The following is a 27,183-nucleotide window of genomic DNA, read 5'->3' as shown; positions in this document are numbered from 1 at the left end:
ATTGTGTGAACCATTTGTCCTTGTTTATTCGTCCTTATGGCTCGTTATGTTAAACAATTGTACTTGTTCATTAGTCCTTGTGACTGGTTGTGTTAAACAATTGTACTTTTTAATTAGTCCATGTATTTCGTTGGGTGAACCATATGTCCTTGTTCATTAGTCTTTGTGACTCATTGTGTAAACCATTTGTCCTTGTTCATTAGTCCTTGTGACTCGTTGTGTTAAACAATTGTATTTGTTCATTAGTCCATGTTAATCGTTGTGTGAACCTTTTGTCCTTGTTCATTAGTACTTGTGACTCGTTTGTTAAACATAAACAATTGTACTTGTTAATTAGTCCATGTGACTCGTTGGGTGAACCATTTGTCCTAGTTCATTAGTCTTTGTGGCTCATTATGTAAACCACTTGTCCTTGTTAATTAGTCCTTGTGACTCTTTGTGTTAAAAAAATTGTACTTGTTCATTAGTCCATGTGACTCGTTGTGTGAACCATTTGTCCTTGTTCATTAACCCTTGTGACTCGTTGTGTGAACCATTTGTCCTTGTTCATTAGTAAATGTGACTCGTTGTGTGAACCATTTGTCCTTGTTCATTAGTCCTTGTGACTCATTGTGTTAACCATTTGTCCTTGTTCATTAGTCCGAGTGACCCATTGTGTGAACCATTTGTCCTTGTTCATTCGTCCTTATGGCTCGTTATGTTAAACAATTGTACTTGTTCATTAGTCCTTGTGACTGGTTGTGTTAAACAATTGTACTTGTTAATTAGTTCATGAGACTCGTTTGGTGAACCATTTGTCCTTGTTCATTAGTCTTTGTGACTCATTGTGTAAACCATTTGTCCCTGTTCTTTAGTCCTTGTGACTCGTTGTGTTAAACAATTGTATTTGTTCATTAATCCATGTTAATCGTTGTGTGAACCATTTGTCCTTGTTCATTAGTACTTGTGACTCGTTGTGTTAAACAGTTGTACTTGTTAATTAGTTCATGTGACTCGTTGGGTGAACCATTTGTCCTTGTTCATTAGTCTTTGTGACTCATTGTGTAAACCACTTGTCCTCGTTCATTAGTCCTTGTGACTCTTTGTGTTAAAACAATTGTACTTGTTCATTAGTCTATGTGACTCGTTGTGTGAACCATTTGTTCTTGTTCATTAGCCCTTGTGACTCATTGTGTGAACCATTTGTCCTTGTTTATTAGTAAATGTGACTCGTTGCGTGAACCATTTGTCCTTGTTCATTAGTCCTTGTGACTCGTTGTGTTAACATTTGTCCTTGTTCATTAGTCCGAGTGACCCGTTGTGTGAACCATTTGTCCTTGTTCATTCGTCCTTGTGACTCGTTATGTTAAACAATTGTACTTGTTCATTAGTCCTTGTGACTGGTTGTTTTAAACAATTGTACTTTTTAATTAGTCCATGTATTTCGTTGGGTGAACCATTTGTCCTTGTTCATTAGTCTTTGTGACTCATTGTGTAAACCACTTGTCCTTGTTCATTAGTCCTTGTGACTCTTTGTGTTAAAACAATTGTACTTGTTCATTAGTCTATGTGACTCGTTGTGTGAACCATTTTTTCTTGTTCATTAGCCCTTGTGACTCGTTGTGTGAACCATTTGTCCTTGTTTATTAGTAAATGTGACTCGTTGTGTGAACCATTTGTCCTTGTTCATTAGTCCTTGTGACTCGTTGTGTTAACATTTGTCCTTGTTCATTAGTTTGAGTGACCCGTTGTGTGAACCATTTGTCCTTGTTCATTCGTCCTTGTGACTCGTTATGTTTAACAATTGTACTTGTTGATTAGTCCTTGTGACTGGTTGTGTTAAACAATTGTACTTTTTAATTAGTCCATGTATTTCGTTGGGTGAACCATATGTCCTTGTTCATTAGTCTTTGTGACTCATTGTGTAAACCATTTGTCCTCGTTCATTAGTCTTTGTGACTCGTTGTGTTAAACAATTGTATTTGTTCATTAGTCCATGTTAATCGTTGTGTGAACCTTTTGTCCTTGTTCATTAGTACTTGTGACTCGTTCTGTTAAACAATTGTACTTGTTAATTAGTCCATGTGACTCGTTGGGTGAACCATTTGTCCTAGTTCATTAGTCTTTGTGGCTCATTATGTAAACCACTTGTCCTTGTTAATTAGTCCTTGTGACTCTTTGTGTTAAAAAAATTGTACTTGTTCATTAGTCCATGTGACTCGTTGTGTGAACCATTTGTCCTTGTTCATTAACCCTTGTGACTCGTTGTGTGAACCATTTGTCCTTGTTCATTAGTAAATGTGACTCGTTGTGTGAACCATTTGTCCTTGTTCATTAGTCCTTGTGACTCGTGTTAACCATTTGTCCTTGTTCATTAGTCCGAGTGACCCATTGTGTGAAACATTTGTCCTTGTTCATTTGTCCTTATGGCTCGTTATGTTAAACAATTGTACTTGTTCATTAGTCCGTGTGACTGGTTGTGTTAAACAATTGTACTTGTTAATTAGTCCATGAGACTCGTTTGGTGAACCATTTGTCCTTGTTCATTAGTCTTTGTGACTCATTGTGTAAACCATTTGTCCCTGTTCATTAGCCCTTGTGACTCGTTGTGTTAAACAATTGTATTTGTTCATTAATCCATGTTAATCGTTGTGTGAACCATTTGTCCTTGTTCATTAGTACTTGTGACTCGTTGTGTTAAACAGTTGTACTTGTTAATTAGTTCATGTGACACGTTGGGTGAACCATTTGTCCTTGTTCATTAGTCTTTGTGACTCATTGTGTAAACCACTTGTCCTTGTTCATTAGTCCTTGTGACTCTTTGTGTTAAAACAATTGTACTTATTCATTAGTCTATGTGACTCGTTGTGTGAACCATTTGTTCTTGTTCATTAGCCCTTGTGACTCGTTGTGTGAACCATTTGTCCTTGTTTATTAGTAAATGTGACTCGTGGTGTGAACCATTTGTCCTTGTTCATTAGTCCTTGTGACTCATTGTGTTGACATTTGTCCTTGTTCATTAGTCCGAGTGACCCGTTGTGTGAACCATTTGTCCTTGTTCATTCGTCCTTGTGACTCGTTATGTTAAACAATTATACTTGTTCATTAGTCCTTGTGACTGATTGTGTTAAACAATTGTACTTTTTAATTAGTCCATGTATTTCGTTGGTCGAACCATTTGTCCTTGTTCATTAGTCTTTGTGACTCATTGTGTAAACCATTTGTCCTTGTTCATTAGTCCTTGTGACTCGTTGTGTTAAACAGTTGTATTTGTTCATTAGTCCATGTTAATCGTTGTGTGAACCTTTTGTCCTTGTTCATTAGTACTTGTGACTCGTTACATTAAACAAATTGTACTTGTTAATTAGTCCATGTGACTCGTTGGGTGAACCATTTGTCCTAGTTCATTAGTCTTTGTGGCTCATTGTGTAAACCACTTGTCCTTGTTAATTAGTCCTTGTGACTCTATGTGTTAAAAAAATTGTACTTGTTCATTAGTCCATGTGACTCGTTGTGTGAACCATTTGTCCTTGTTCATTAACCCTTGTGACTCGTTGTGTGAACCATTTGTCCTTGTTCATTAGTAAATGTGACTCGTTGTGTGAACCATTTGTCCTTGTTCATTAGTCCTTGTGATTCATTGTGTTAACCATTTGTCCTTGTTTATTAGTCCGAGTGACCCATTGTGTAAACCATTTGTCCTTGTTCATTCGTCCTTATGGCTCGTTATGTTAAACAATTGTACTTGTTCATTAGTCCTTGTGACTGGTTGTGTTAAACAATTGTACTTGTTAATTAGTCCATGAGACTCGTTTGGTGAACCATTTGTCCTTGTTCATTAGTCTTTGTGACTCATTGTGTAAACCATTTGTCCCTGTTCTTTAGTCCTTGTGACTCGTTGTGTTAAACAATTGTATTTGTTCATTAATCCATGTTAATCGTTGTGTGAACCATTTGTCCTTGTTCATTAGTACTTGTGACTCGTTGTGTTAAACAGTTGTACTTGTTAATTAGTTCATGTGACTCGTTGGGTGAACCATTTGTCCTTGTTCTTAGTCTTTGTGACTCATTGTGTAAACCACTTGTCCTTGTTCATTAGTCCTTGTGACTCTTTGTGTTAAAACAATTGTACTTGTTCATTAGTCTATGTGACTCGTTGTGTGAACCATTTGTTCTTGTTCATTAGCCCTTGTGACTCGTTGTGTGAACCATTTGTCCTTGTTTATTAGTAAATGTGACTCGTTGCGTGAACCATTTGTCCTTGTTCATTAGTCCTTGTGACTCATTGTGTTAACATTTGTCCTTGTTCATTAGTCCGAGTGACCCGTTGTGTGAACCATTTGTCCTTGTTCATTCGTCCTTGTGACTCGTTATGTTAAACAATTGTACTTGTTCATTAGTCCTTGTGACTGATTGTGTTAAACAATTGTACTTTTTAATTAGTCCATGTATTTCGTTGGTCGAACCATTTGTCCTTGTTCATTAGTCTTTGTGACTCATTGTGTAAACCATTTGTCCTTGTTCATTAGTCCTTGTGACTCGTTGTGTTAAACAGTTGTATTTGTTCATTAGTCCATGTTAATCGTTGTGTGAACCATTTGTCCTTGTTCATTAGTACTTGTGACTCGTTCTGTTAAACAACTGTACTTGTTAATTAGTCCATGTGACTCGTTGGGTGAACCATTTGTCCTTGTTCATTAGTCTTTGTGGCTCATTGTGTAAACCACTTGTCCTTGTTAATTAGTCCTTGTGACTCTTTGTGTTAAAAAAATTGTACTTGTTCATTAGTCCATGTGACTCGTTGTGTGAACCATTTGTCCTTGTTCATTAACCCTTGTGACTCGTTGTGTGAACCATTTGTCCTTGTTCATTAGTAAATATGACTCGTTGTGTGAACCATTTGTCCATGTTCATTAGTCCTTGTGACTCGTTGTGTTAACCATTTGTCCTTGTTCATTAGTCCGAGTGACCCGTTGTGTGAACCATTTGTCCTTGTTCATTCGTCCTTATGACTCGTTATGTTAAACAATTGTACTTGTTCATTAGTCCTTATGACTGGTTGTGTTAAACAATTGTACTTGTTAATTAGTCCATGTCACTCGTTGGGTGAACCATTTGCCCTTGTTCATTAGTATTTGTGACTCATTGTGTAAACCACTTGTCCTTGTTCATTAGTCCTTGTGACTCTTTGTGTTAAAACAAATGTACTTGTTTATTAGTCCATGTGACTCGTTTGGTGAACCATTTGTCCTTGTTCATTAGTCTTTGTGACTCATTGTGTAAACCATTTGTCCCTGTTCATTAGTCCTTGTGACTCGTTGTGTTAAACAATTGTATTTGTTCATTAATCCATGTTAATCGTTGTGTGAACCATTTGTCCTTGTTCATTAGTACTTGTGACTCGTTGTGTTAAACAGTTGTACTTGTTAATTAGTTCATGTGACTCGTTGGGTGAACCATTTGTCCTTGTTCATTAGTCTTTGTGACTCACTGTGTAAACCACTTGTCCTTGTTCATTAGTCCTTGTGACTCTTTGTGTTAAAACAATTTTACTTGTTCATTAGTCTATGTGACTCGTTGTGTGAACCATTTGTTCTTGTTCATTAGCCCTTGTGACTCGTTGTGTGAACCATTTGTCCTTGTTTATTAGTAAATGTGACTCGTTGTGTGAACCATTTGTCCTTGTTCATTAGTCCTTGTGACTCGTTGTGTTAACATTTGTCCTTGTTCATTTGTCCGAGTGACCCGTTGTGTGAACCATTTGTCCTTGTTCATTCGTCCTTGTGACTCGTTATGTTAAACAATTGTACTTGTTCATTAGTCCTTGTGACTGATTGTGTTAAACAATTGTACTTTTTAATTAGTCCATGTATTTCGTTGGTCGAACCATTTGTCCTTGTTCATTAGTCTTTGTGACTCATTGTGTAAACCATTTGTCCTTGTTCATTAGTCCTTGTGACTCGTTGTGTTAAACAGTTGTATTTGTTCATTAGTCCATGTTAATCGTTGTGTGAACCATTTGTCCTTGTTCATTAGTACTTGTGACTCGTTAGTTAAAACAACCTCGTACTTGTTAATTAGTCCATGTGACTCGTTGGGTGAACCATTTGTCCTTGTTCATTAGTCTTTGTGGCTCATTGTGTAAACCACTTGTCCTTGTTAATTAGTCCTTGTGTTAAAAAAATTGTACTTGTTCATTAGTCCATGTGACTCGTTGTGTGAACCATTTGTCCTTGTTCATTAACCCTTGTGACTCGTTGTGTGAACCATTTGTCCTTGTTCATTAGTAAATATGACTCGTTGTGTGAACCATTTGTCCATGTTCATTAGTCCTTGTGACTCGTTGTTATCAATTTCTACATTAGTTAACCATTTGTCCTTGTTCATTAGTCCGAGTGACCCGTTGTGTGAACCATTTGTCCTTGTTCATTCGTCCTTATGACTCGTTATGTTAAACAATTGTACTTGTTCATTAGTCCTTATGACTGGTTGTGTTAAACAATTGTACTTGTTAATTAGTCCATGTCACTCGTTGGGTGAACCATTTGCCCTTGTTCATTAGTATTTGTGACTCATTGTGTAAACCACTTGTCCTTGTTCATTAGTCCTTGTGACTCTTTGTGTTAAAACAAATGTAATTGTTCATTAGTCCATGTGACTCGTTTGGTGAACCATTTGTCCTTGTTCATTAGTCTTTGTGACTCATTGTGTAAACCATTTGTCCCTGTTCATTAGTCCTTGTGACTCGTTGTGTTAAACAATTGTATTTGTTCATTAATCTATGTTAATCGTTGTGTGAACCATTTGTCCTTGTTCATTAGTACTTGTGACTCGTTGTGTTAAACAGTTGTACTTGTTAATTAGTTCATGTGACTCGTTGGGTGAACCATTTGTCCTTGTTCATTAGTCTTTGTGACTCTTTGTGTAAACCACTTGTCCTTGTTCATTAGTCCTTGTGACTCTTTGTGTTAAAACAATTTTACTTGTTCATTAGTCTATGTGACTCGTTGTGTGAACCATTTGTTCTTGTTCATTAGCCCTTGTGACTCGTTGTGTGAACCATTTGTCCTTGTTTATTAGTAAATGTGACTCGTTGTGTGAACCATTTGTCCTTGTTCATTAGTCCTTGTGACTCGTTGTGTTAACATTTGTCCTTGTTCATTTGTCCGAGTGACCCGTTGTGTGAACCATTTGTCCTTGTTCATTCGTCCTTGTGACTCGTTATGTTAAACAATTGTACTTGTTCATTAGTCCTTGTGACTGGTTGTGTTAAACAATTGTACTATTTAATTAGTCCATGTATTTCGTTGGGTGAACCATTTGTCCTTGTTCATTAGTCTTTGTGATTCATTGTGTAAACCATTTGTCCTTGTTCATTAGTCCTTGTGACTCGTTGTGTTAAACAATTGTATTTGTTCATTAGTCCATGTTAATCGTTGTGTGAACCATTTGTCCTTGTTCATTAGTACTTGTGACTCGTTCTGTTAAACAATTGTACTTGTTAATTAGTCCATGTGACTCGTTTGGTGAACCATTTGTCCTTGTTCATTAGTCTTGGTGACTCATTGTGTAAACCATTTGTCCCTGTTCATTAGTCCTTGTGACTCGTTGTGTTAAACAATTGTATTTGTTCATTAATCCATGTTAATCGTTGTGTGAACCATTTGTCCTTGTTCATTAGTACTTGTGACTCGTTGTGTTAAACAGTTGTACTTGTTAATTAGTTCATGTGACTCGTTGGGTGAACCATTTGTCCTTGTTCATTAGTCTTTGTGACTCACTGTGTAAACCACTTGTCCTTGTTCATTAGTCCTTGTGACTCTTTGTGTTAAAACAATTCTACTTGTTCATGTAACATTCCGTATTTGCTACGTTTAATTGATGAGTCAAAAAGTGTGTTAACCGTGTTAGTGTTGCGTGACGTCCGAAAGTACAATATACAATACCTTTTTGTTGTTGAGTATGGGAGCGAACTTCGGGACGAAGTTCATTTTAAGGGGGGAAGACTGTAATACCCCGTATTTTTTATATAATAAATTAAACGGATATTATTGAATTAAACGTATATTATTGAATCAAACGGATATTATTGAATTAAACGGATATAATTAAACGGATATTATTATAAATTAATTATTATACATTTTATATTATTAATTAAGGCGGGATAATTGCTGAGTCGATAATTACGTAAATTATTTTAATTAACCGCATTGTACCGATATAAGTTAATTGTGTCGGGTTTATCCTACATTCGACTTTTAATAAAATATATTTATTATAAATATTATTATTATTATTATATATTATTATTATTCTAATATTATTATGGCATGATTACTACAACTTCCTTTAATTCCTTTACTTTTCTTTTTACGTAAACAAACACACAAGCATGCTACTTTTCAATACCCTTTACACCTATCCTTCCCATGCCTTGTCCCTTCCTTTTCACCAACCCCAATCATCAAGCTTTCACGCATAATGAGAGGGAGTGTGTGAGCCTGGGCAGTGTCGGCATAGCAAGGAGCAGCTAGGGGTGTTTTGGCAACGTCATAGGCGGCCCTAGGTGGCGGTAGTGGCGGCAGAAAGGTAAGAGTACAACCTCTCCTCCTCTGTTTTTCGATTTCCAGTCGGGTTTTATTGGGGTTTTCGTGTCTTGTTTGGGCGGTGCTAGTGGTTGTTGACGGGGCAAGGGGGTAGTAGGGTGTGGGACGAGTCAGGTGGTGGTGTTTAGGGTGGTTGTCGATGGTGATAGTGGCGGTAAAAGGGAGCAAATGACAGGGGTGGCAAATCTAGTGTTAGATGCATTTTCAAAGTAGTTTAGAGGGGTGAGTTTTGGGTGGCACCACCGTCGACTAGGGGGAGGTCGACAAGGTGGTGTTGTGGTGTCTGTGGTCGTGGGTTGACGGCGAGTTGATTGGTGGTGGTTGGGTAGTGAATAGTTGTTGGTTGCGGTGGAGGGAATGAGAGAAACAAAGGGTGTTGGTGGAGCACGGCATGGAACCAGGCCAAAAGAAGGCCACGGTCGACTCGCCAGCGAGAGTCGACCGTCGTGGGGTTGGTTGCCGGTGGTGGGGCTGATGTGGGGGTTTGGGCTGGTGGTTCTCGCGGCCTTGTGGTGGCGCGTGGGTGTGTGGGGGTGAGTGTGAAAGGAGTAGTGTGATGACGGGTTTATTCGAATCGTTTTGAACGGGTTTTCATTATTTAATCATTATAATTCGTATTGGGTCGTATTCTTAATTAATTAATTAATCCCCGAGTGCATTAAAATAATTAAAGACGGGATGTTTGAGTGTTTAAAGTTTGATTCGGGTTTTCATAATTAATCGATACAAATTGTTTATTGGTCGTACTTTTAATTAATTGATTTAATTCTCGAGTTGATTAAAATAATTGATGACGGGTTATGTTTGTTTATTGAAGCGGGTTTTTCATAGTTAATCTTCATAATTCGTTAATTGGTCGTGTGCTTAATAATTAATTCAATTCCCGAGTTATTTAAATAATTAAAGGCGGATTGTTGAGTTATTCAAATTAATTAATTCGGGTGTTCTCAATCGCATAATTCGTTAATCATTTAATTATCGTGTTGGTTTAAGTTCCGAGTTAATTAAATAAAATAATAATTAATTAATCAAAGACGGGATTTTGAGTCGGGTTTGTAAAAGAGAAAAGTTACTATATCGGGAAAGTTTCCATTTTAAGAAATTCTACTTTAATAACTTCTATTTTGGGAAATTGGGTCAGATACTAATCGGGTTATTTTAGTTACCAATTGGGCATAAGTTGGTGTCGGGATTGTATTACGGGAAAGCTTCTATTTTGGGAAATTACTATATTTAGTAGTTAGTCGTTATAATTATTATAATTGTTTTAGGTGACGAATTAAAGTGAAGGATCGATAATCAAATTCATTGCTTTATTTTCGGATCGCTTAATCGCTTAATTGGATTGCTGGCACTTTGAGGTAGGGAAATACACTTACTCTATTATCGATGTTGAATTGTGTTGACTGGATTCTGGTTGTTGATTTACGTTACGATTTATATACATATTGCATTGCATTAATTATTGTTGAGCATTTCATATGCATTGGAGTTGAAGGATGAGGCGGTAGTGAGGATGTTGAGATACGATGTGAGGTTGTGATAAACAGTATTGGCCTTCGGGCTCCGTGATTGCCCTTAAATGGGTCCGTGATTGCCCTTAAATGGGTCCGTGATTGCCCTTAAGTGGGTCCGTGATTGCCCTTAAATGGGTCCGTGATTGCCCTTAAGTGGGTCCGTGATTGCCGTTAATCGGTCCGTGAGATAAAAGAGAAATGAGAAATGAGATATGAGATATGAGATTGAGTTGAGGCGGATAAGGAGGTGACGGAGTATCATGCATATCATATTTACTGTTTTATTGGTTTTCCCTACTCAACCATTGGTTGACGTGTTTGCTTCTGTGTCAAAATAAAATTGATGCCTGCTTTAATTGATGGCATCCTGTGGGGAACCATTTAATATTTCCGGTTAAATGGGGAGCAGATTTAAATAGCAGGTTTTGAGTTAGCTGGATATGGGGAGCTTGGACGTGTGAGCTTTCGGACTGCAGAGTCTAGATCACAAATGTAGTTATATCACTTATTTAATTTCCGCTGCGAGTTGTATTTATTTTTACATTAGGTTCTAGTTGATTAAAAATTGTAAGACTTATTTAATCATTAAAGTTTTTATTTAAAGTACTTTGGTGAGTTGGACTTTGTTATCTACTACCTCGAAACCGAGATGGTAACGATCCGTTTTATGAGGGAATGTCTTGACGAGGACTTCTTTTATAAACCGGGGTGTTACAAAGTGGTATCGAGCGAACGATCCTCGTGCCTAAACCAATGAGCCCAATGAACATAGGAAGAGTCTAAATAAAATGAACACCGGATAGAATCGTAGGAGCACACCGAGGTAAGGTTTGAGTTAGGGCCCCTCACACCGAACCAAAGGCCCTCTCGGTTGACTCGGACAACCCTGAGGGTATATGAGAGAAAGGGTAGAAAGTTGCTTGAGGTTGAACAGAAATTCATATATCGTTGCCTAAGTGTTGACTGATTGATAAATTGATTATTGCAGGATAACGCTACGGTAAGTAATTTGTATGAATGATGTGTTGATTGTACTACTATGACTAAGTAATATGCGGTTATCTGATCCCAAAGCCATGTTAGTATAGTCTTGTGATAGTGATTAGAAACACTATTGAATTGCGTGTTTATAGTCATAGCAATCGTGATTAGATGTATGGAGTAGATCGAGATACGAAGGGATTATACGGGACAGATGTTTACGTAAGTACAGTGTGAGATTTAAGTTGGTATGGATTAGTATCGATAGTATAGTTGCAAGAATTGGGACATAGGAAATGAATGACATAGTGATGAAACACGTTTTGGTGGATGTTACTCTTTAATTGACGTTACTGCCATTTCTTTTCTGTTCATTGTCTAAGGAAAAAAAAAAAAAATAAAAAAAAAATAAAATAAAATAAAATTTATGAGAGATAGCCTCGTGAGTTAGTGTTCTTTTGACGTCGGTTTCATGCATATATGATATACGGATTAGGAGAAATAAATATTTTAGTAAGCTATGGTTAGGAAGTTCATGTGCAGTGAAGTTTTGATCAACAATTTTGTAAAAATCCTCATTTGAAGTGTATTAATAATTTTTGCATAATTACAACTCCATCGATCAAAAGAGTCGCATATGTTTTCAAATTAATAAGCCACGAAAAATCTTGAGGTTTCAATATTAAATGATAAGTTTTCCAAACTGGCCCAAGTCGTGGACCAATAGCTGTCACATGTTTGTTGGACCAACTGAGTTGTAAAATTCTTTAAAAATGGAATTCTGGTGCTTTAAACTTAGTTCTTTTTCCCTGTGTTTTGAACTCATCGTGTTTTATAAAAGTAATATGAATCAAGTTTTAATCGAACAGTTATTTATTCGTGATTTTGGGAGTTACAACGTAAATCAAAACATGTAAAATGTGTGTTCTAGGTTGAGTTTTCAGATAATGGTTTGAGTAATTCACGAGCCTTAGTAATGGGAATTTATAATGTTTTATATGACGGTAGTAGCACGCATGTTCAGTAGTTATGTATTTTAACAAGTGATAAAATTAAAACTTAGTCGATAACCTTGTTGACATGATAGTATGAGTAAAATTGAATAAGCTTAAATTGATTTCTAATCAAGGGGTGAAATAGGTTATAAGAATTATGTTAAGAACTTTATTCACCGTCCAGTAGGAAGGTAAAAGTTTTGAAAATGAAGCTAAAATTTTGTCGTGTGAGTATAAATTCGGAATGAGATTTCCACCATTCGATTGCATGGGTTCATAATTTTGCTAGTCTGGGGGAAATGAAACTAGAACGGAGTCACAAGTAGTGGGTTAATTTAGTCATGTAACGAATTGGTGGATTGTGGTTAGTTACGAATGTCGAAACTGGTTGTCTTCATTTATCGGTGATTCTGTGTCTTGACCTAAATCTGTACAATAAGTAAAGGAAAGTCAGATTGGACCTATTAGGTTATAAATTTTCATAAATCAATTTATCAAGTGTTGACCCTAATTCTTTTCTAAGGTTGATTGATTCCCTATATTTCTAAGGTATAAGATTACGATAATTGGTGAAATGAATAATTACTAATGATTTGTACTTAGTAACGGTAGCCTCTTTCAGGTGGTTGGCGTAGTTGAGAACTTTGGTTATAATAATGAAGGTTACGAGGACGTAACCATGTTTTTAGTTGGGGAGGATTGTAAAATCTTAACGCTTAATTTGCACTCGTTTGTAGATTGTAGTTTTGACCAAGTTGATGTTTCGTTGTGTGGGTACCTATACATAGGAGTTCTATATGTTTTGTTCCTACTTCGGTTAGTTGATTGATGTGTAAAAGGAGAGTGTGATTAAACTACTGGTAATGTGTTATGAGTTAGCCTATGAGCTGAGTTATGGTTACGGGAGATACGTTGCGGTCCAGTGCGACCATGGTTATTGAGTTACTTGAGTTTGAGATCGGAATTGAGATGGAAAGATGATGGTGTTCTCATATAATTATATAGTGTTATACATTTGTGTTCGCAGGTAGTATTCGTTGTAGTTAATTGGATTAAGAAAATGATGAGTTAAACTTCGGGACGAAGTTTATTTTTAGGAGGGCAGAATGTAACATTCCGTATTTGCTACGTTTAATTGATGAGTCAAAAAGTGTGTTAACCGTGTTAGTGTTGCGTGACGTCCGAAAGTACAATATACAATACCTTTTTGTTGTTGAGTATGGGAGCGAACTTCGGGACGAAGTTCATTTTAAGGGGGGAAGACTGTAATACCCCGTATTTTTTATATAATAAATTAAACGGATATTATTGAATTAAACGTATATTATTGAATCAAACGGATATTATTGAATTAAACGGATATAATTAAACGGATATTATTATAAATTAATTATTATACATTTTATATTATTAATTAAGGCGGGATAATTCTGAGTCGATAATTACGTAAATTATTTTAATTAACCGCATTGTACCGATATAAGTTAATTGTGTCGGGTTTATCCTACATTCGACTTTTAATAAAATATATTTATTATAAATATTATTATTATTATTATATATTATTATTATTCTAATATTATTATGGCATGATTACTACAACTTCCTTTAATTCCTTTACTTTTCTTTTTACGTAAACAAACACACAAGCATGCTACTTTTCAATACCCTTTACACCTATCCTTCCCATGCCTTGTCCCTTCCTTTTCACCAACCCCAATCATCAAGCTTTCACGCATAATGAGAGGGAGTGTGTGAGCCTGGGCAGTGTCGGCATAGCAAGGAGCAGCTAGGGGTGTTTTGGCAACGTCATAGGCGGCCCTAGGTGGCGGTAGTGGCGGCAGAAAGGTAAGAGTACAACCTCTCCTCCTCTGTTTTTCGATTTCCAGTCGGGTTTTATTGGGGTTTTCGTGTCTTGTTTGGGCGGTGCTAGTGGTTGTTGACGGGGCAAGGGGGTAGTAGGGTGTGGGACGAGTCAGGTGGTGGTGTTTAGGGTGGTTGTCGATGGTGATAGTGGCGGTAAAGGGAGCAGCGACGGGGTGGCAAATCTAGTGTTAGATGCATTTTCAAAGCGAGTTTAGAGGGGTGAGTTTTGGGTGGCACCACCGTCGACTAGGGGGAGGTCGACAAGGTGGTGTTGTGGTGTCTGTGGTCGTGGGTTGACGGCGAGTTGATTGGTGGTGGTTGGGTAGTGAATAGTTGTTGGTTGCGGTGGAGGGAATGAGAGAAACAAATGGGTGTTGGTGGAGCACGGCATGGAACCAGGCCAAAAGAAGGCCACGGTCGACTCGCGGCGAGAGTCGACCGTCGTGGGGTTGGTTGCCGGTGGTGGGGGGCTGATGTGGGGTTTGGGTTGGTGGTTCTCGCGGCCTTGTGGTGGCGCGTGGGTGTGTGGGGGTGAGTGTGAAAGGAGTAGTGTGATGACGGGTTTATTCGAATCGTTTTGAACGGGTTTTCATTATTTAATCATTATAATTCGTATTGGGTCGTATTCTTAATTAATTAATTAATCCCCGAGTGCATTAAAATAATTAAAGACGGGATGTTTGAGTGTTTAAAGTTTGATTCGGGTTTTCATAATTAATCGATACAAATTGTTTATTGGTCGTACTTTTAATTAATTGATTTAATTCTCGAGTTGATTAAAATAATTGATGACGGGTTATGTTTGTTTATTGAAGCGGGTTTTTCATAGTTAATCTTCATAATTCGTTAATTGGTCGTGTGCTTAATAATTAATTCAATTCCCGAGTTATTTAAATAATTAAAGGCGGATTGTTGAGTTATTCAAATTAATTAATTCGGGTGTTCTCAATCGCATAATTCGTTAATCATTTAATTATCGTGTTGGTTTAAGTTCCGAGTTAATTAAATAAAATAATAATTAATTAATCAAAGACGGGATTTTGAGTCGGGTTTGTAAAAGAGAAAAGTTACTATATCGGGAAAGTTTCCATTTTAAGAAATTCTACTTTAATAACTTCTATTTTGGGAAATTGGGTCAGATACTAATCGGGTTATTTTAGTTACCAATTGGGCATAAGTTGGTGTCGGGATTGTATTACGGGAAAGCTTCTATTTTGGGAAATTACTATATTTAGTAGTTAGTCGTTATAATTATTATAATTGTTTTAGGTGACGAATTCGTGAAGGATCGATAATCAAATTCATTGCTTTATTTTCGGGACTGCTTAACTGCTTAATTGGATTGCTGGCACTTTGAGGTAGGGAAATACACTTACTCTATTATCGATGTTGAATTGTGTTGACTGGATTCTGGTTGTTGATTTACGTTACGATTTATATACATATTGCATTGCATTAATTATTGTTGAGCATTTCATATGCATTGGAGTTGAAGGATGAGGCGGTAGTGAGGATGTTGAGATACGATGTGAGGTTGTGATAAACAGTATTGGCCTTCGGGCTCCGTGATTGCCCTTAAATGGGTCCGTGATTGCCCTTAAATGGGTCCGTGATTGCCCTTAAGTGGGTCCGTGATTGCCCTTAAATGGGTCCGTGATTGCCCTTAAGTGGGTCCGTGATTGCCGTTAATCGGTCCGTGAGATAAAAGAGAAATGAGAAATGAGATATGAGATATGAGATTGAGTTGAGGCGGATAAGGAGGTGACGGAGTATCATGCATATCATATTTACTGTTTTATTGGTTTTCCCTACTCAACCATTGGTTGACGTGTTTGCTTCAAAAAAATAAAATTGATGCCTGCTTTAATTGATGGCATCCTGTGGGGAACCATTTAATATTTCCGGTTAAATGGGGAGCAGATTTAAATAGCAGGTTTTGAGTTAGCTGGATATGGGGAGCTTGGACGTGTGAGCTTTCGGACCTGCAGGAGTCTAGATCACAAATGTAGTTATATCACTTATTTAATTTCCGCTGCGAGTTGTATTTATTTTTACATTAGGTTCTAGTTGATTAAAAATTGTAAGACTTATTTAATCATTAAAGTTTTTATTTAAAGTACTTTGGTGAGTTGGACTTTGTTATCTACTACCTCGGGAAACCGAGATGGTAACAGTCCGTTTTATGAGGGAATGTCTTGACGAGGACTTCTTTTATAAACCGGGGTGTTACAGTTCATTAGTCTATGTGACTCGTTGTGTGAACCATTTGTTCTTGTTCATTAGCCCTTGTGACTCGTTGTGTGAACCATTTGTCCTTGTTTATTAGTAAATGTGACTCGTTGTGTGAACCATTTGTCCTTGTTCATTAGTCCTTGTGACTCGTTGTGTTAACATTTGTCCTTGTTCATTTGTCCGAGTGACCCGTTGTGTGAACCATTTGTCCTTGTTCATTCGTCCTTGTGACTCGTTATGTTAAACAATTGTACTTGTTCATTAGTCCTTGTGACTGGTTGTGTTAAACAATTGTACTATTTAATTAGTCCATGTATTTCGTTGGGTGAACCATTTGTCCTTGTTCATTAGTCTTTGTGACTCATTGTGTAAACCATTTGTCCTTGTTCATTAGTCCTTGTGACTCGTTGTGTTAAACAATTGTATTTGTTCATTAGTCCATGTTAATCGTTGTGTGAACCATTTGTCCTTGTTCATTAGTACTTGTGACTCGTTCTGTTAAACAATTGTACTTGTTAATTAGTCCATGTGACTCGTTGGGTGAACCATTTGTCCTTGTTCTTTAGTATTTGTGACTCATTGTGTAAACCACTTGTCCTTGTTCATTAGTCCTTGTGACTCTTTGTGTTAAAACAATTGTACTTGTTCATTAGTCTTTGTGACTCGTTGTGTGAACCATTTATTCTTGTTCATTAGCCCTTGTGACTCGTTGTGTGAACCATTTGTCCTTGTTTATTAGTAAATGTGACTCGTTGTGTGAACCATTTGTCCATGTTCATCAGTCCTTGTGACTCGTTGTGTTAACCATTTGTCCTTGTTCATTAGTCCGAGTGACCCGTTGTGTGAACCATTTGTCCTTGTTCATTCGTCCTTATGACTCGTTATGTTAAACAATTGTACTTGTTCATTAGTCCTTATGACTTGTTAATTAGTCCATGTGACTCGTTGGGTGAACCATTTGTCCTTGTTCATTAGTCTTTGTGGCTCATTGTGTAAACCACTTGTCCTTGTTAATTAGTCCTTGTGACTCTTTGTGTTAAAAAAATTGTACTTGTTCATTAGTCCATGTGACTCGTTGTGTGAACCATTTGTCCTTGTTCATTAACCCTTGTGACTCGTTGTGTGAACCATTTGTCCTTGTTCATTAGTAAATATGACTCGTTGTGTGAACCATTTGTCCATGTTCATTAGTCCTTGTGACTCGTTGTGTTAACCATTTGTCCTTGTTCATTAGTCCGAGTGACCCGTTGTGTGAACCATTTGTCCTTGTTCATTCGTCCTTATGACTCGTTATGTTAAACAATTGTACTTGTTCATTAGTCCTTATGATCGGTTGTGTTAAACAATTGTACTTGTTAATTAGTCCATGTCACTCGTTGGGTGAACCATTTGCCCTTGTTCATTAGTATTTGTGACTCATTGTGTAAACCACTTGTCCTTGTTCATTAGTCCTTGTGACTCTTTGTGTTAAAACAAATGTAATTGTTCATTAGTCCATGTGACTCGTTTGGTGAACCATTTGTCCTTGTTCATTAGTCTTTGTGACTCATTGTGTAAACCATTTGTCCCTGTTCATTAGTCCTTGTGACTCGTTGTGTTAAACAATTGTATTTGTTCATTAATCCATGTTAATCGTTGTGTGAACCATTTGTCCTTGTTCATTAGTACTTGTGACTCGTTGTGTTAAACAGTTGTACTTGTTAATTAGTTCATGTGACTCGTTGGGTGAACCATTTGTCCTTGTTCATTAGTCTTTGTGACTCACTGTGTAAACCACTTGTCCTTGTTCATTAGTCCTTGTGACTCTTTGTGTTAAAACAATTTTACTTGTTCATTAGTCTATGTGACTCGTTGTGTGAACCATTTGTTCTTGTTCATTAGCCCTTGTGACTCGTTGTGTGAACCATTTGTCCTTGTTTATTAGTAAATGTGACTCGTTGTGTGAACCATTTGTCCTTGTTCATTAGTCCTTGTGACTCGTTGTGTTAACATTTGTCCTTGTTCATTTGTCCGAGTGACCCGTTGTGTGAACCGTTTGTCCTTGTTCATTCGTCCTTGTGACTCGTTATGTTAAACAATTGTACTTGTTCATTAGTCCTTGTGGATCGGTTGTGTTAAACAATTGTACTATTTAATTAGTCCATGTATTTCGTTGGGTGAACCATTTGTCCTTGTTCATTAGTCTTTGTGACTCATTGTGTAAACCATTTGTCCTTGTTCATTAGTCCTTGTGACTCGTTGTGTTAAACAATTGTATTTGTTCATTAGTCCATGTTAATCGTTGTGTGAACCATTTGTCCTTGTTCATTAGTACTTGTGACTCGCCTTAAACAATTGTACTTGTTAATTAGTCCATGTGACTCGTTTGGTGAACCATTTGTCCTTGTTCATTAGTCTTGGTGACTCATTGTGTAAACCATTTGTCCCTGTTCATTAGTCCTTGTGACTCGTTGTGTTAAACAATTGTATTTGTTCATTAATCCATGTTAATCGTTGTGTGAACCATTTGTCCTTGTTCATTAGTACTTGTGACTCGTTGTGTTAAACAATTGTACTTGTTAATTAGTTCATGTGACTCGTTGGGTGAACCATTTGTCCTTGTTCATTAGTCTTTGTGACTCACTGTGTAAACCACTTGTCCTTGTTCATTAGTCCTTGTGACTCTTTGTGTTAAAACAATTTTACTTGTTCATTAGTCTATGTGACTCGTTGTGTGAACCATTTGTTCTTGTTCATTAGCCCTTGTGACTCGTTGTGTGAACCATTTGTCCTTGTTTATTAGTAAATGTGACTCGTTGTGTGAACCATTTGTCCTTGTTCATTAGTCCTTGTGACTCGTTGTGTTAACATTTGTCCTTGTTCATTTGTCCGAGTGACCCGTTGTGTGAACCATTTGTCCTTGTTCATTCGTCCTTGTGACTCGTTATGTTAAACAATTGTACTTGTTCATTAGTCCTTGTGACTGGTTGTGTTAAACAATTGTACTATTTAATTAGTCCATGTATTTCGTTGGGTGAACCATTTGTCCTTGTTCATTAGTCTTTGTGACTCATTGTGTAAACCATTTGTCCTTGTTCATTAGTCCTTGTGACTCGTTGTGTTAAACAATTGTATTTGTTCATTAGTCCATGTTAATCGTTGTGTGAACCATTTGTCCTTGTTCATTAGTACTTGTGACTCGTTCTGTTAAACAATTGTACTTGTTAATTAGTCCATGTGACTCGTTGGGTGAACCATTTGTCCTTGTTCTTTAGTATTTGTGACTTATTGTGTAAACCACTTGTCCTTGTTCATTAGTCCTTGTGACTCTTTGTGTTAAAACAATTGTACTTGTTCATTAGTCTTTGTGACTCGTTGTGTGAACCATTTATTCTTGTTCATTAGCCCTTGTGACTCGTTGTGTGAACCATTTGTCCTTGTTTATTAGTAAATGTGACTCGTTGTGTGAACCATTTGTCCATGTTCATTAGTCCTTGTGACTCGTTGTGTTAACCATTTGTCCTTGTTCATTAGTCCGAGTGACCCGTTGTGTGAACCATTTGTCCTTGTTCATTCGTCCTTATGACTCGTTATGTTAAACAATTGTACTTGTTCATTAGTCCTTATGACTTGTTAATTAGTCCATGTGACTCGTTGGGTGAACCATTTGTCCTTGTTCATTAGTCTTTGTGGCTCATTGTGTAAACCACTTGTCCTTGTTAATTAGTCCTTGTGACTCTTTGTGTTAAAAAAATTGTACTTGTTCATTAGTCCATGTGACTCGTTGTGTGAACCATTTGTCCTTGTTCATTAACCCTTGTGACTCGTTGTGTGAACCATTTGTCCTTGTTCATTAGTAAATATGACTCGTTGTGTGAACCATTTGTCCATGTTCATTAGTCCTTGTGACTCGTTGTGTTAACCATTTGTCCTTGTTCATTAGTCCGAGTGACCCGTTGTGTGAACCATTTGTCCTTGTTCATTCGTCCTTATGACTCGTTATGTTAAACAATTGTACTTGTTCATTAGTCCTTATGACTGGTTGTGTTAAACAATTGTACTTGTTAATTAGTCCATGTCACTCGTTGGGTGAACCATTTGCCCTTGTTCATTAGTATTTGTGACTCATTGTGTAAACCACTTGTCCTTGTTCATTAGTCCTTGTGACTCTTTGTGTTAAAACAAATGTAATTGTTCATTAGTCCATGTGACTCGTTTGGTGAACCATTTGTCCTTGTTCATTAGTCTTTGTGACTCATTGTGTAAACCATTTGTCCCTGTTCATTAGTCCTTGTGACTCGTTGTGTTAAACAATTGTATTTGTTCATTAATCCATGTTAATCGTTGTGTGAACCATTTGTCCTTGTTCATTAGTACTTGTGACTCGTTGTGTTAAACAGTTGTACTTGTTAATTAGTTCATGTGACTCGTTGGGTGAACCATTTGTCCTTGTTCATTAGTCTTTGTGACTCACTGTGTAAACCACTTGTCCTTGTTCATTAGTCCTTGTGACTCTTTGTGTTAAAACAATTTTACTTGTTCATTAGTCTATGTGACTCGTTGTGTGAACCATTTGTTCTTGTTCATTAGCCCTTGTGACTCGTTGTGTGAACCATTTGTCCTTGTTTATTAGTAAATGTGACTCGTTGTGTGAACCATTTGTCCTTGTTCATTAGTCCTTGTGACTCGTTGTGTTAACATTTGTCCTTGTTCATTTGTCCGAGTGACCCGTTGTGTGAACCATTTGTCCTTGTTCATTCGTCCTTGTGACTCGTTATGTTAAACAATTGTACTTGTTCATTAGTCCTTGTGACTGGTTGTGTTAAACAATTGTACTATTTAATTAGTCCATGTATTTCGTTGGGTGAACCATTTGTCCTTGTTCATTAGTCTTTGTGACTCATTGTGTAAACCATTTGTCCTTGTTCATTAGTCCTTGTGACTCGTTGTGTTAAACAATTGTATTTGTTCATTAGTCCATGTTAATCGTTGTGTGAACCATTTGTCCTTGTTCATTAGTACTTGTGACTCGTTCTGTTAAACAATTGTACTTGTTAATTAGTCCATGTGACTCGTTTGGTGAACCATTTGTCCTTGTTCATTAGTCTTGGTGACTCATTGTGTAAACCATTTGTCCCTGTTCATTAGTCCTTGTGACTCGTTGTGTTAAACAATTGTATTTGTTCATTAATCCATGTTAAACGTTGTGTGAACCATTTGTCCTTGTTCATTAGTACTTGTGACTCATTGTGTTAAACAGTTGTACTTGTTAATTAGTTCATGTGACTCGTTGGGTGAACCATTTGTCCTTGTTCTTTAGTATTTGTGACTCATTGTGTAAACCACTTGTCCTTGTTCATTAGTCCTTGTGACTCTTTGTGTTAAAACAATTGTACTTGTTCATTAGTCTTTGTGACTCGTTGTGTGAACCATTTATTCTTGTTCATTAGCCCTTGTGACTCGTTGTGTGAACCATTTGTCCTTGTTTATTAGTAAATGTGACTCGTTGTGTGAACCATTTGTCCTTGTTCATTAGTCCTTGTGACTCGTTGTGTTAACATTTGTCCTTGTTCATTAGTCCGAGTGACCCGTTGTGTGAACCATTTGTCCTTGTTCATACGTCCTTGTGACTTGTTATGTTAAACAATTGTACTTGTTCATTAGTCCTTGTAACTGGTTGTGTTAAACAATTGTACTTTTTAATTAGTCCATGTATTTCGTTGGGTGAACCATTTGTCCTTGTTCATTAGTCTTTGTGACTCATTGTGTAAACCACTTGTCCTTGTTCATTAGTCCTTGTGACTCTTTGTGTTAAAACAATTGTACTTGTTCATTAGTCTATGTGACTCGTTGTGTGAACCATTTGTTCTTGTTCATTAGCCCTTGTGACTCGTTGTGTGAACCATTTGTCCTTGTTTATTAGTAAATGTGACTCGTTGTGTAAACCATTTGCCCTTGTTCATTAGTCCTTGTGACTCGTTGTGTTAACATTTGTCCTTGTTCATTAGTCCGAGTGACCCGTTGTGTGAACCATTTGTCCTTGTTCATTCGTCCTTGTGACTCGTTATGTTAAACAATTGTACTTGTTCATTAGTCCTTGTGACTGGTTGTGTTAAACAATTGTACTTTTTAATTAGTCTATGTATTTCGTTGGGTGAACCATTTGTCCTTGTTCATTTGTAACACCCCGATTTATGAAGGAGCCTTTAGCAAGACATTCCCTAATAAACCGGACTGTTACCATCTCGGTTTCCCGAGGTAGTGAATAACAAATTAAACTCCAAGGCAAAATATATAATTACTTTAACTTAATTATTACAAAACCTCTTTTACATCAAATTACAAGGAACTAACATAAATGAAAGTGAAAGTCTTCTAAATGATGATCTAGCTACTAAGTCTTTTGATCCAGTGTCTCACGCCCATCAAGCTCCCAGCCTATCTCATAAACTTGTCAAGCCTGCTCCCCAATATTTGGATCGTCACAGGTGTTCACGAATACACAGGGTCAACCACGAGGTTGAGTAGGGAATACAATTAAACAACATAATATGATATGCATGCTCCTCTGTCACCTCCATCTCCATCTCAACTCATATCTCATAACCCGGAACACCCAGACCATACCGATCCCCTAGACTATATATCGACCGTAGCCGATCTGCTACCATTTCCTGAGGACACCAGGGCAAGTCTGCGCAGAACCCGCCTGGGCCTTATCACAACATCATCTTCACCACACCACATCACCACAACATCCTCCATCTCCAATGCATATGAATGCTCAAAAGAAATTAATGCAACACAATATATATATCTTTGAACTGATCAATCATAAAATCATGCCGGTTACCAAATGTTGTGATAACATACTCAATACGATCAATTAAGTCAATCACCTTCTAGTATATGAATCATAACGTAAATCAACAGCCACGAAGCAAGTCAACGTTCACAGTTTGGTCATACGAAACACAAACAAGTCAACACAATTCAACATCAACGATAATAAGTCAAGTGTATTTCCCTACCTTTTCGCAATCCAAGCACACACAAGCAATCACTTATGATCCTTCACTTATCCATCACCTACATAACATAATTATGTATAATTACCATCTACTCAGTCAATTAATCATGCACATAACCTAGACTCATTATAACTTAATAGGAATATCAATTTAAAGAAAAAACACGACTTTTCCTGATTTTTCTGCTCATGGCAGACTCGGTATAAAATGAATAACTAAGTCCATAAAATTCGAATTGATGCAAGGCCAATTGAATTGGAACCCCATGAGTCTTAGCTACAATTTATATCCAACGTGTTTTTCTCAATTTCCAAACTTATCAAGGGTTTTCAGACTGATTTCCAAAAACTGACAGAAACCGTCGCATAAAAGTATTGATTCATAAAACGGGTTTGACAAATGATTATTAAGTAAAACCAACGCCTAACTCATATAAACTCTTTAAATTAAATATATGAAAAAGACCCAGCACCAATTCAATATCTAAATTATGTTTTAGAAGTAATCTTTCAGCCTCTACTGATTTGTGGACCTTTTAGATAGACGTTCACAAATAATTTCTTCAGGAAAAACTACACGGTGAAATGCTACCAATTTTCACAGGCATAAACTAGGCTTGGAATAAACATGAGTCTCTTCTTTAACTTTTTGCATCCCACGGCTTTAAGACAGGTAAAACACTCAAATAACACAGACTAACGAATCTGTAAATTGCTGTAACTATTCCATTCATTTATCTCATACAATTTATAATCAAAAACCCCCAAACCAATTCTAGGGTTACGAAAATTATCCCAATACTACTATAATTATGCTAATAATTGAATAAAGAGGTAATAGGATAGTCTACTTACGAAATAGGATGAGAATAGGCTGAGAAATCGCCTCGCAATTCCTCACGCGGCACCCTTCACACACGGCTCCCTCTTCTCTCTTTTCTCTCTTTTCTCATGGTTAAAATGAATATGGTGATAGGGAGATGAGGGTTTGGTTAGATGGGTTATACATATAGGATAGGTGCTATTAAGACGATACGGGCCTAGCCTAGTTAGATTAATTAAAACCCGAGTCACATAATTACCCGAGTCACAAATACACTACACGACCCAGCTGGTAACTCGGCCTAATATAATATCATATTAAAATACCGGGTATTACAGTCTACCCTCCTTAAAAGAAACTTCGTCCCGAAGTTTAACCATAACAGAAACACATCATGTAACACTCCAACATAACCCCCACAACGCATAACCAATATAGCCAAAATGAGAAATCACACATGAAAGTATAAAGATTTTACAATCCTACCCTCCTTAAACATGGTTACGTCCCCGTAACCTTCATTATTATAACAAAAGTTCTCAAACTACTGCTAACAACTGAAAGAGGATAAAAGATTCACAACTCACGTTCAAGTTAACTAATCCCTACTAAAGACAATCAATATACAAGCTCTCTCAAGGAAGCTACGATTCTTATTTGCTCTGACATCGCCATGGATCGGAGCAAAAGCCACGTTGAATAACTTAAGGCATTTCAAGTATTAATCTAAACACTCTTCATATCAATCAATACATGCAATAACATTCACAGGATCTGCTTGTCAATCTAATTTATACATTACTACTCAGGTTACAAAGATGAAGATGCTTAGGTGCTCACATATGGTTCATGTCAAATAGCATATTTTCCAAGAAATATTGGTCGAATGACGAATGACGAATGCACATTGATTGGCAAATTTTACAAGCTTATTGGTCGAGTCAATCAAGCGAGTAAACAATATATTGGAAAGTTAACATACAATACTATCATACATAAAATTTCATTCTTGGTGCTAAATATATTTAAACCGCACCCAACACCATGACATAAAAGATTAAATGTATTTAACTACACCAATTTTACAAATATTCATTACATATCATGCTAATATCAACATACTATGTTAACACACAACTCACTTAAATCACCACATTACATTTCCCGTTTTGACATTCGTAACTAACGACAACCCACTAATTCACTACATGAACGAACAACATGACTAAATTAACCCACTATTTGTGACTCCGTTCTAGCTTCATTCCCCCAGACTAGCAAATATCATGAAACCATACAACCAGACACTGGCTGGAAATCTCATACAATTTATACTCACACGACAAAATTTAACTTCATTTTCAAAACTTTTACTTTCATACTTTGGAAATAACTTTCTTAACATAAATCTTATAACAGAGCCGTCCATAGAATCCATTTAACTCAAAATCGGATAAACTTAACTCAATTCCTTCAAACAATACGAGCTTAGGTGTCGACTCATATTTCGTAATTTACATGTTCATCTTATTCATTTCAGTCCTATCTTTACTAATGAACGACTATTACCTCAACATCGGATTTTAGTTGCACTTCTTTACTCGCTTATATTCACGGCTAACACGACTACAACATTTAATCGGAGACCTTTTAGATAGTACACATTCCCTGGTGACGTCTCATCAAAGCATATGATTCGTACCATGATGTAAAGCAAGTAACTACAAATTAACTGTGTTCAATCAAAATTTTACCTCTTTATTACAGATTTATTTATCACGGGTTGCATGGTCACACAAAAGTATAAGTACCAACTCAATCACATGTTAAATTTTAAAACGATTTATCACGTCATAAGAACTAGACAAGAGTCTAACCATATAGTCAATATAAGAAGATTATTAGTTTAGATCGGAGGCACATTATAAAATTCCCTGTTAAACTCCTTACGGAACCATCGATCGTAAGGTCATGAGTAATTAACTTAATAATGTTGAAGTCAAACAACTGAAATTACAATTGAGTATTAATGGTTATATGATTCACAATAACAACAAAATTACTTCCATATCAGACATATGTTTAACATTTTAGCAACCATACCATTCAATTGTATCCATCAACTCAATATAATTCATTTTCAGCAAAATAAAAGAAATCGCATAGACAACTTAAACATGTACATATACCATCATATAACTTGTAAAACATTATCTATGACAAAAGATTAGCAAGGTGAACAAGTTCTCTGGTTTGCACGGTTTGAACAAATAGGCAACTCGCGGCTCAATTAAACGTAACTATAACGACTATCATTTAAACATACGCATAACATGTGAATCATCAAAGGGTTATCTCATTATAATTCATAGCGACGGTTCGAGAATATATTTCATTTATCCTAACTATATCGTAACTATATCAAACTATATTTCAAATATCGTGACAATTGCAACAATCACCTTAGCATTTCATGACAATACAACTATGAACATATCCAATAAGGAGCAACAACACTATTTTATTATCATATCATAAGTTTAGGTTCAACTGAAATAAATTAATGCAATGAAAGTAATAAGTATAACTATAGGCACACAGACTCACATAAAAGACATTAGAACTCAGATGACATCCTACATGTGTGAACATTTAGACATACTCATTACTACCATCCACGTGTAAACATTTAAACATAATTATTATAAATATTCATGCGAGTATATTAGAACAATCAAGTTAACATTTAACGCCACCAACTTTACCAAGATATGACAATATAGTTTTATATTTATATATATCCGACCACTATTCAAATATGATGAACACACCAGAGATATTATAACATGCCAAGCATAAAATATGCAAGCAACTGGACTCGTATAAAATATTTCACCCTCGATTAAGAATCAAATTAAGCTATTCAATTTCACTCATACTATCATGCCAACAATGTTATAAACTAAACTTTAATTTTTTTTTTTATCACTAGTTAAGATACATAACCAATGAATATGTGTGCTACTATCATCATATAAGGACACTATAATTTCAAATTAATAAGGCTCATGAAATAATCGAACAACTGCATGAAAACTCAACATAGCATTCACATTTTAAAAGTTATGATTCACGTTGTAACTTCCAAAAAAATCACGAATAAATAACCGTT

The 27,183-nt window shown here is 36.5% G+C and overlaps 1 long non-coding RNA gene across 1 annotated transcript; it reads left to right on the top strand.

Annotated features, from left to right (window-relative positions):
• The first annotated feature begins 13,699 nt into the window (after positions 1 to 13,699).
• Positions 13,700 to 16,081, top strand: LOC141637405 (uncharacterized). The gene is made up of 3 exons (XR_012541785.1): positions 13,700 to 13,929; positions 15,217 to 15,305; positions 15,868 to 16,081. It is a non-coding gene; the product is annotated as an uncharacterized LOC141637405 (long non-coding RNA).
• Positions 16,082 to 27,183: the final 11,102 nt, after the last annotated feature.

This window comes from Silene latifolia, unplaced genomic scaffold (assembly GCF_048544455.1).
Source record: "Silene latifolia isolate original U9 population unplaced genomic scaffold, ASM4854445v1 scaffold_106, whole genome shotgun sequence".
NCBI classification, from domain to species: domain Eukaryota; kingdom Viridiplantae; phylum Streptophyta; class Magnoliopsida; order Caryophyllales; family Caryophyllaceae; genus Silene; species Silene latifolia.
This window is presented reverse-complemented; position numbering and strand designations above follow the sequence as displayed.